The sequence below is a fragment of the Arachis ipaensis genome, chromosome B7 (assembly GCF_059453495.1).
Source record: "Arachis ipaensis isolate K30076 ecotype BB chromosome B7, ASM5945349v1, whole genome shotgun sequence".
Classification (NCBI taxonomy): domain Eukaryota; kingdom Viridiplantae; phylum Streptophyta; class Magnoliopsida; order Fabales; family Fabaceae; genus Arachis; species Arachis ipaensis.
The window spans coordinates 7,657,877-7,669,501 of NC_142442.1; positions in this window are offsets into that span (position 1 = coordinate 7,657,877).

Below are 11,625 nucleotides of genomic sequence, written 5' to 3' on the forward strand. Positions count from 1 at the left end.
GTGAGTCCCTAGATAATTTAAGGAAGAGTGAATCGGAAGAGAGTTTGTGCTGTGAAATGAACCCTTATGTATTTCTTTTATTTCAATTAACTAAAGAATAAATTAAAAGAGAGAACTATTTTAAAAAGAGGAAATAATAATGGTTAAAATTCATTATTTTAATTTTGTTTTCTCTAAATATTTATCTGGATATATATTCAAAAAGGACTCTAAAAAAATTTGCGTCGTCATTATAAAAATTTTTTTACGTAAAACTTTTTGAACTTTATAAAAATAAAATATATAAGTCTTTCGATCACACTTTTAAATACTTAATTATTTGTCTAAATAAAAATAATAGATCTGACTAAGATAGAGATTTATATATTTTATTTTTGTAAAATTTAAAAATCTTAATAAAATATTGAAAAAAAAACAAAAATGTCCGATGTAATATTTTTTAGAAATTTATTTAGATATATATTCTTATCGATCCACTATTTTATTAGTTGATTATATTGTTACCTAAAAACAATTAATTTATTCTTTAGCAAAATCCAACTAAAGATTTGACTTTGAAGCAAGACCCGAAAAAAAAAAAAAAGAAAGTGGGAATTGAATTATTCGACAATTATATATATATATATATATATATATATATATATATATATATATATATATATATATATATATATATATAATCAAAAGATTAATATATCATGGAGGACCACCCCATGTCATATTGGAACTTGGTACTATATCATAAAATCCTAATATAATTTATAGCTCAAAGGATTAATTAGTATTGTTGTTGTGATAAGAATGAAATGGATTATTATAGGCGGTTCATCTTTTCTATATTAAAATACTATGTTATTAAGGTCTTTACATTTAATAAAAGTGAAAAAAAAGTTTCTATGCATATATAAATAGAGGTACGTATTTAAAACAATACATAAGTAATAAAATAAATATTTTTTTCTCTCTTTATATTATAATATGCACTCTTTCTCTCTTTCTGTGGCTTTAACTTAGAATAATTATAATATTAGTAAATATAAAGATTATCTCTATTATAGTGAGATAAGAGTATTAGTGAACGATAATACTAGAGTCTTATATTTATACTTTTCTATTTTATATTTATTACCTCTTCCTCATTTATTTATTTCACAACACGTTATCAGCACGAGACTCTGATCAAATTTTAGAAAGACTCAGGTAACAAATTTTTATTATGTCGAAACTCTCTTATCTTGAATTCAATGCTCTTGATATATCCGGAAACAATTATTTATCATAGATATTAGATGCTGAAATTCATATTGATTCAATGGATCTTGGAGATAACATTAAGGCTGAAAATAATGCATCTCAGAAGAATAAAACCAAAGCTATGATTTTCTTTTGTCATCATCTTGATGAAGGATTGAAAAATGAATATCTCACATTAAAAAATCCTGCAGATTTTTTAAAAGACCTTGAAGAAAGGTATAATCATCAAAAGACGGTGATACTTCCTCAAGCTCGATATGAATGGACGCACTTGCGTCTACAAGATTTTAAATCCATAAATGAATATAATTCAGCAATATTTCGAATCACCTCACGAATGAAATTATGTGGGAAAAAAGATAACTGATAATGACATGTTAGAGAAAACTTTTCCAACCTTCCATGCTTTGAATGTGCTCCTGCAGCAGCAGTATCGAGAAAAAGGATTTAAAAAATATTCTGAGTTAATTTCTTACCTTTTTGTTGCTGAACGCAATTGTTAGAATATAATTAGGATCAATTAGGATCAATTAGTATTATTTAGTATATCTGAATATTTATTATAGGAGATTACGTCTTTATTATTACGATTCTCTTAGTACCTATAAATACCCTTTTATATTGTATTATTATAGACAACTTGAATACTCACAAAAATTTTTCCTATTACTCCCTCTCCCCTTTCTAAGATGGTATCGGAGCCATGATATCCTCTTTGAGGAGGATAAATTGATTTTCTTCTGGTGAAATTACCGTACCTTTTTTCTGTGCCATTTTTTGCCTTCTCTTTTGTCAATGCTTTGATACTTTTCTTACTTCACTGATTAGCTCATCCACTACTTATTCTCATGGAGAAATCATATGTTTTTTGTCACCTTCCAATAGTTTGTCATCTCTTTGCACTTTGTCACTTTTCAGCAGTTTTCCAGTAGTTCGTCATCTTTTCAGCAGTTTTTCGGTAGTTGGCCACTCTTGCGACAGTTCCATCTGCGTTCTCTTCCGACAATTCCATCTGTGTTCCCTTCTGGCAGTTTCGTATGCGCTTTCTTCCAGCAGCTCCATCTGCATTTTCTTGTTACAGTTCCGTCTGTACTTCCTTGTGCCAGTTCCGTCTGTGCTTCCTTCTGGCAGTTCCATCTGCGCTTCCTTCCGACAGTTCTGTCTGCGCTTTCTTCAGGTAGTTTCGTATGTACCTGTTCTATTAGTTTATATATTTTTTTATTTAGTTGTTTCAAATAAGTTTCAAACTCAAGTTGTCACTTGAGTTTGAGGGAGGATGTTAGAGTATAATTAAAATCAATTAGCACTATTTAACATATCTGAATATTTATTATAGGATATTACGTCTTTATTATTTTGATTCTCTTAGCACCTATAAATATCCTTCTATATTGTATTATTCTAGACAACTTGAATACACTCAATAATACACAAATTCTTTCTCCAGTTTAGTCTCTTGTTTCTAACATGGTATCAGAGCCATGGTATCCTCCTTGAAGAGAATAGGTTGTTTTTCTTGTGGTGAAATCACCGTAGTTTTTGCAATTTTTTTCTATGCCATTTTTCTTTCTCTTTTGTCACTCCTTTGATGCTTTTTCACCTCACCGCCTAGCCTATTTTCTCTGTCTTGTATTTTTTCAAGTCGAATGATCAAACACCATTGTCATCTGCTGCTTACCTATTCTCATGAAGAAATCATATAGTTTTCACTCTCTTTCGACAGTTCCATCTGCGTTCTCTCGTGGCAGTTTCGTTTGTGTTCTCTCGTGGCAGTTTCGTTTGTGTTCTCTCGTGGCAGTTCCATCTGCGTTTTCTCATGGCAATTTCATCTGTATTTCGTCTGTGTTTCCTTGTAGCAGTTCCGTCTGCGTTTCTTTCCGGCAGTTTCGTCTGCACTTCCTTCAGATAGCGAACTGCGCTTCCTTCTGGTAGTTCCGTCTGCATCCGTTTTATCAGTTTATGCAATTATTTTCTCTTTATTTCGTTGTTTTAAATAAGTTTCAAACTCAAGTTGTCACTTGAGTTTGAGGGGGATGTTAGAATATAATTAGGATCAATTAGGATCGATTAGTATTATTTAGTATATCTGAATATTTATTATAGGAGATTACGTCTTTATTATTACAATTCTCTTAGTACCTATAAATACCCTTTTATATTGTATTATTATAGACAACTTGAATAGACAACTTGAATACTCACAAATATTTTTCCTATTACTCCCTCTCCCCTTTCTAATAACAATAATGAGTTACTTTTAAAAAATCATGAAGCGCGACCAGCTGGCGCCGCCCCATTTCCTGAAGCAAATGCGGTAAATCATTACCCCAGAAGAGGTAAATGGCAAGGTTTTGGTAGCAAGAAAATTATGGAAGGAAAAAGAATTATGTTCACAAGAAAGGATCTCATCAGAAGTGGGATAAAGAAAGAAACAATGGGCAAAATAAATCAACTGAGGATAAATATTTCCGTTGTGGTGGAAAGGGCCATTGGTCATGTACCTGTCGTACCCCAAGGTACCTAGTCGATCTTTATCAAGTATCTTTGAAAAAGTATGACAAAGGAAAAGAAACAAATTTTGTTTCAAATGATGCCGAAAATTTCACCACTCATTATGATGTATCTGATTTCTTTGAGGATTCTAAAGGAAATATTAGTCATTTAATCAATGATGGAATAGTTTAATATGTGAGATTGTAAAGTATTTATGTAAATAAATAATGTAATAAACTTATTGTTAAGTTTTATTTTCTATGTATTTAAGTTTCAAATATGATGTATATAAATAATGAAATATTAATGTTTATGCTTTGAAATCATTAAATGTGTCAAGTTTTAATAATAATAGTGATAATAATAAAATTTTAGTGTATGACATTATGTACAATGTTTCTTAGAAAAATAATTTCAATCAAGAATTCAATTTGACTGTGCATGTATTACTACTCATTTTATTATTATTTATCTTTGAAGAAAATGACAAGAATATATAATGAAGATGTATGCCTTGCGGATAGTGCAAGTTCGCACACCATTCTAAAAACTGATATATATTTTGCCCATCTTGTGCCAAAAGAAGAATATGTTAATACTATTATTGGCTCAGATAACGTGATAGAAGGCTCCGGAAGAGCTATAATTTTGTTTTCCAGAGAAATAAAATTCATAATAAATAATGCACTGTTATCTACCAAGTCTCTGAGGAACTTGTTGAGTTTCAAAGATATTCACTGAAATGGATATCATATTGAGATAATGAATAAGGAAAATCATGAGTATTTATGTATCACAACTCATGATTTAAATAAAAATGTTATATTAGAAAAGTTACCCTCACTTTAATCTGGGTTATATTATACCAAAATTAGTGCAATTGAATCACATGCCATTGTAAACCAGAAGTTTACTAGTCCAAATGAATTCATAACTTGACATGATCAATTGGGTCATCCGTGAACAACCATGATGCGGAGAATTATTGAAAACTCTCATGGACATTCACTAAAGAACCAGAAGATTCTTACATGCATCTAGTGAATTTTGTTGTGCTGCATGTTCTCAGGGAAAGTTAATTTTAAGGCCATCACCAGTAAAGATTGGTTTGAGTCCCCTGAATTCCTAGAAAAGATTCAAGGCGATATATATAGACTTATTCATCCACCAAGTGGATCTTTAGATATTTTATGGTCCTAATAGACGCATCTTCGAGATGGTCACATGTGTGCTTATTGTCTTCTCACAACCTGGCGTTTGTGAGATTACTTGCTCAAATTATTCGATTAAAAGTACAATTTCCAGAGAATCCAATCAAAGCAATTCGTCTTGATAATACTGGTGAATTTACTTCCCAAGTTTTTTATGCTTATTGTATGGCCAATGGAATAAGTGTTGAACATCCAGTAGCTCATGTTCACACACAAAATGGGTTAGCAGAATCACTTATGAAATGCCTCTAATTAATTGCTAGACCCTTACTAATGAGAACAAATCTCCCAACCTCAGTTTGGGGCATGCTATTTTACATGCCACAACACTTATTCGTTTGAGGCCAACGAGTTACCATCAGTTATCTCCTATGCAATTAGCTTTTGGCCAGCAGCCAAATGTTTCCCATTTAAGAATATTCGAGTGTGCGATATATGTTCCCATTGCACCACCTTCTCGTACCAAAATGGGATCCCAAAAAAATTGGGGATATATGTTGGATATGATTCTCCCTCTATAGTAAGGTATCTTAAGATACAAATTGGAGATGTATTTAAAGCCCGATTTGCAGATTGTCATTTTGATGAATCAAAATTTCTAACAATAGGGGAGAGAATAAGCTTCCTGAAAAGAAACTTAATTGGAATGCACCATCCTTGATGCATTTGGATCCTCAATCAGGGCAATGTGAACTAAAAGTTCAAAAGATTATACATTTGCAAATAATAGTAAATGAATTGCCTGATACATTTTCCGATACAAAGAGGATAACCAAATCTTATATACCAGCGGAAAATGCCCCAGTTCGAATTGATGTCCCAGTCGGACAAATTGCCACTGAAATAAATTCACGCCAGAAGCGTGGCAGGCCTGTCGGTTCCAAAGACAAAAATCCTCGAAAAATAAAAGAGGTAAATACTATTCCTGTTAAAAAAGACATAGTAAAGACACTTGCAGTTGTCCAAAATTCTGATATAATTTTAACGCCAGAAGACGTTCAGACACCTGAAAATTGTGAAAATGATGAGATCTCGATAAATTATGTCTTTACAGGGGAGAAATGGGACCGAAATAAGATAATTGTTAATGAAATATTTGCATATAATGTGGCATTAAATATCATGCATGAAAGTAAGGAGCTTGAGCCAAGATTAGTTGAAGAATGTTGACAAAGAAATGATTGGCCAAAATGGAAAGAAGTCACGAAGGCTGAGTTAGACTCACTTGCAAAACGTGAAGTCTTTGGATCTGTAGTCCGTACACCAGAAGATGTAAAACCTGTTGGATACCGATGGGTATTTGTGAGAAAACGAAATGAGAAAAATGAAGTTGTACGCTACAAAGCTCGACTTGTAGCACAAGGTTTTTTACAGAGGTCCGGTATAGATTATGAAGAAACGTATTCCCCTGTAATGGATGCGATAACATTGCATTATTTGGTCAGTTTATCTTCATATCATAAACTACATATGCATTGAATGGATGTGGTAATAGCCTACTTATACGGCTCATTAGATCGTGATATCTATATGAAAGTCCCTGAAGGATTAAAGATATCTAAACCATCCAATGAATATTCACAGGGATTATACTCAGTTAAATTGCAAAGATCTTTATATAGTCTAAAGCAATCTGGACGAATGTGGTATAATCGTCTTACTGAGTATCTGGCAAAAAACGGATTTAAGAATGATGATATCTGCCCATGTATTTTCATAAAGAAATCTGCATTTGAATTCATTATAATTACTGTGTACGTTGATGATTTAAATATCATTGGAACTCCTGAAGAGATTCCAACAATTATAAAAACTCTAAAAGAAGAGTTTGAGATGAAAGATTTTGGAAAGACTAAATTTTGTCTCGACTTGCAGATCGAGCATACAAAAAAATGAGATCTTTATTCATTAAACAACATACACAGAAAAGATCTTGAAGAGATTTTATATGGATAAGTCACATCCATTAAGTACCCCAATGATCGTAAGATCTTTGGATGTGAAAAATGATCAATTCCGTCCTAAGGAAGAAAATGAAGATATCCTTGGTCCTGAAGTATCATATCTTAGTGCCATTGGAGCGCTAATGTATCTTGCTAATAATACAAGACTCGATATATCATTTGCTGTGAATTTACTAGCAAGATATAGTTCCTTTCCAACCAGAAGACATTGGAATGGAATCAAACAATTATTTCGATATCTTTATGGAACGGTTGATATGGGATTGTTTTATCCCTATAGATCCAAGTCACAACTAGTTGACTATGCAGATACAGGATACTTGTCTGATCCACACAAAGGAAGATCTCAAACAGGATACCTGTTCACATATGGTGGTACAACTATATCATGGAAGTCCACAAAACAGACGATTGCGGCAACATCCTCTAATCATACTGAAATACTAGCGATACATGAAGCTAGTTGTGAATGTTTTTGGCTCAGGAGTTTGATCCAATATGTTCTGTCATCATGTGGACTGATTGATCAAAAGATAGCTTTAATTGTCCTGTTTGAAGATAATACAGCATGCATTGCTCAACTTAAGGGTGGATACATCAAAGGTGATAGAACAAAGCATATTTCTCCCAAATTCTTCTTCACTCATGATCTTCAAAATCAAGGGACAATTGATGTCCAACAGATCCGCTCAAGTGACAATCTGGCCGATTTATTTACAAAGTCACTCTCAAAATCCTCTTTTGAAAGATTGGTACATGAAATTGGGATGCGTCGATTTCGAGAGATTAAATGATGTCGACAAGAGGGGGATACTGTACACTTTTTTCCTTGGTCAGGTTTTTTTTCTCATTGGGTTTTTCTTGACAAGGTTTATAATGAGGTAGTCCCCATCACAAAGAATTTTGTACTCTTTTTTCTTCACTAAAATTTTTTTTTCATTGGATTTTTTTTAGTAAGGTTTTAATGAGGCCTAATCCTAAATGGTCATCCAAGGGAGAGTGTTGTGATAAGAATGAAATGGATGACCATAGGCGGCTCATCTTTTCCATACTGAAATGCTATGTTACCAAAGTCCTTACATTTAATGAAAGTGAAAAAAGAAGCCTCCATGCATGTATAAATAGAGGCACTTATCTGAAATAATACACAAACAATAAAACAAACATTTTTCTCTTACTTTATATTATAATATGAACTATTTTTCTTTCCGTGACTTTAACTTAATTAAAATAATTATAATATTAGTAAATATAAAAATTAGCTCTATTATAATGAAATAAGAGTATTAGTAAACGATAATACTAAAGTCTTATATTTATATTTTTCTATTTTATATTTATTATTTCTTCCTCATTTATTTATTTCACAACAAGTATATAGTAGTTAAGGGTTGTTTTCTTTTTCTTTTCCTTCGATAGTGTTTTGAAAAAATAAAAAGTTATATCTTGATATACAACTAATTAATTATTAGTAACATTGTATTTATAATTAATTATCAAACAAAGAATGGTTTTTTTCCTTGAGGGAATCAAATTAATATGAACTAATAAACATGTAACTTTTGGAGAAGCATGATGAGTCACCGTGTAAATAATAAATAAATCCGTGAGTCGAATTAATTAACCACTTTCAAATGCATGAACTCAACATTAATAATATTGAAACAGGTGTCATCTACCAAATCGTTAAAAGTATGCCTTGTTCTTTTCAATTTTCACATTCTAATGTTTAAAGTTTTAACTTGTACGTTGGGTTGGAATTTTCTTTCTTCTTTCTTTCTTTCTTTAAACATCTAGATTCTAGAAGATACATCATATTCCGTGATGATCTTCATTCTATTTTTTTTTTTTTCTAATTTTGGTGTAATTCATATATTTTATGTTGGTTAACGGCTATATATCTTGTAAAAGCATACGATTTAAAGGGCAATCCAAATAATAATTACACTCATATAATTTAGATGTATATTAAAATTAGTTATTAAAATAAATTATTAATATAAAATATATATTAAAAATAAAATAAATAATATATATTTATATATAAATATATAATAATTAATTTTAATATATAAATAATATTTTTGTAATAATTAATAGAATTTAATTTTAATATATTAATAATAATATAAAATATTTTATATAATTATATAATTATATTTATTTTTTTAAATAATTATTTACATAATTAATAAAAATAATATTTTTTAATAATATAATATTACATGATTGAATATACGTATAAAATTATTTTATATATAAAAAAATTAAATTCTATTTAATATATAGCGAATTATATCTGTTATGTATGTACGTACTTTTGCTCTTAAGCTTGAGTAGTTCAATTTGATAGTAAATCATTTATTATGTCCTCGACATCTAACATTAATTGTAACGTGGTTCCTCATATTGAAATCTGATCTCTACTGCTGCTAGTAATGATATATGTAAACAAATAATAGAGCAAATCAATTTTTAAAAATTTTAAAAACGGATATTTTAATTTTTTTTAAAAAAATTAATATATAAAAATATTTTTAAAGTTTTATTTAGATAAATAAATTAGTTTTTAATTTATTTTTTAGTAAAATAATTATTTAAATTAATCTCTAAAAATTTTAAAAATAGACATTTTAGTTTTTAAAATAAATTAATACATAAATTTATTTTTAACATTTTTTTTGTCAGACATAATAGTCTTTTATTCATTTTTAACGTAATTCATTAACGAAAAATGCAAATTTGACATATTTTTTATTAATATAATTTTTACACATATTATAAATCAAAGAAAAATAATATGTATGTGTCATATGAATGTATGTGTATGTTAAATTAGTCCAATTATAAAGTAAAAATTTAATTAATTTTTTGAGTTAATTGATAATTAGTTGATCAAGTTGAGATTCAAATAAAAATAAAAAATAATTTTAATTATACTTAATTCTTAACTATCACACCAAATTAAATTATATTAAATATAAAAATATCAAATAATTTTAACCTTAAGTTTCGTATAAAATAATCTCTAATAATTTTATTGAACATTATTATTATTATTATTAAGTAACAATATATATATATATATATATATATATATATACTTTTTAAATTTTATTTGTATATTAAATTTATTGTTGTTTTATATTTCAATAACTCAATAATTAATTAATTTATATATATATATATTATATTTTTTAAGTATTTATTTAAAAAATATTAATAAATGTGATATAATTATGGACAAAAAAATATTAGGATTAATAAAAATATTATTTATTTTTAAATTTATATTTATTCAATAAAATTTAATATTCATTTTAATAATTGTGTGCAATTAACAAAATTATTAATTTGAGAAAGTATATATAAAATTAAAAATAAAAACAAATATTTGTCTACGTCAGAAAATAGACGAGAAATTATTATGTCTGAAGGAAAAAAAATTAAAAATTGATCTGTAAATTAATTTTTTTGGATTAAAATATTCACTTTTAAAATTTTTAGGAATTGATTTAAATAATTGCTCCACTAAAAAATAGAATGAAAACTGATTTATCTAATAAAGTAAAACTTTAAAAATATTTTTGTGTATTAATATTTTTTAAAAATTAAAATATCTATTTTTAAAAATTTTGGAGATTAATTTAAATAATTACTCACAATACATTATACCAAATGTTTCATTTAATTTTATATTTGTATGCCAATCCGACCCCTCTCTCTCTCTCTCTCTCTCTCTCTCTCTAAAAAGTTTGGGGTAATCATTTTTGTTTATACTAATTAATAAGTCACATACACTGCAATAAAAATATTTTTAATGACAATAACATATTAGTTATTATATATTTTTTATAATTATTAAAAATATTTTTACTGATAATTATATAATTACTAATAATTTTTTAATAATATTATTAATTAACTACTCGTCAAAAATAATAAATTATGGTATATATCTTATAGCATTATTGTATAAATAATACCGATAACTAGGTATGAATCAAACTCGTAACATTTCTTTTGGTTCCTTTATTAACTTAAACACCAGAGCCTTTGTAAGTGTCCTTATCCAACTGAGACCATGTCATGGAGCACTCTCGAAATTTTTTAGATATTCATCAAAGTCTACATCCACATTATTCACACAAAATCTCATATATTTCTTTCATACCAAAATCCATTTCAATTAATCTTTCATTCTCTATAAACAAAAACAAACATCCAAATAAATCCATTAGTTATAAATATTCTTTTCTTTTTTATTTAATATTTTATGAATAACATGTCTTAATTAGCATACACATGCACCTTAAAAAAAAAAAAACATTACCAATCTGCAAAGACCATAATAAGAGCCATAGATATAAATAGTTTGACTCATTCTAAACACACATATTCACCAACACCAACTACCACCGAAAAGAAATGATAATTAAACAGATCGGAGCAATAGAAGAGAATTAAATTAGCTAAGTGATGTGGTTGCAACTAACCACCACTCCTCAATAACATAATATTATTTTATTATTTTATCCCTATTAGTTAGTATAAGGGACCTTAGCCTTCAATTCAATGCTCCCCAACGGGAAAGGAGGTGATGGGATTAATGTACATGTCGCCCCATAAATGAGAGACACATTATTTGCTTTCTGTAGTCACAATTAAGAGGCCCCAAATATTTGTAAGCCATAGTGTCCTTA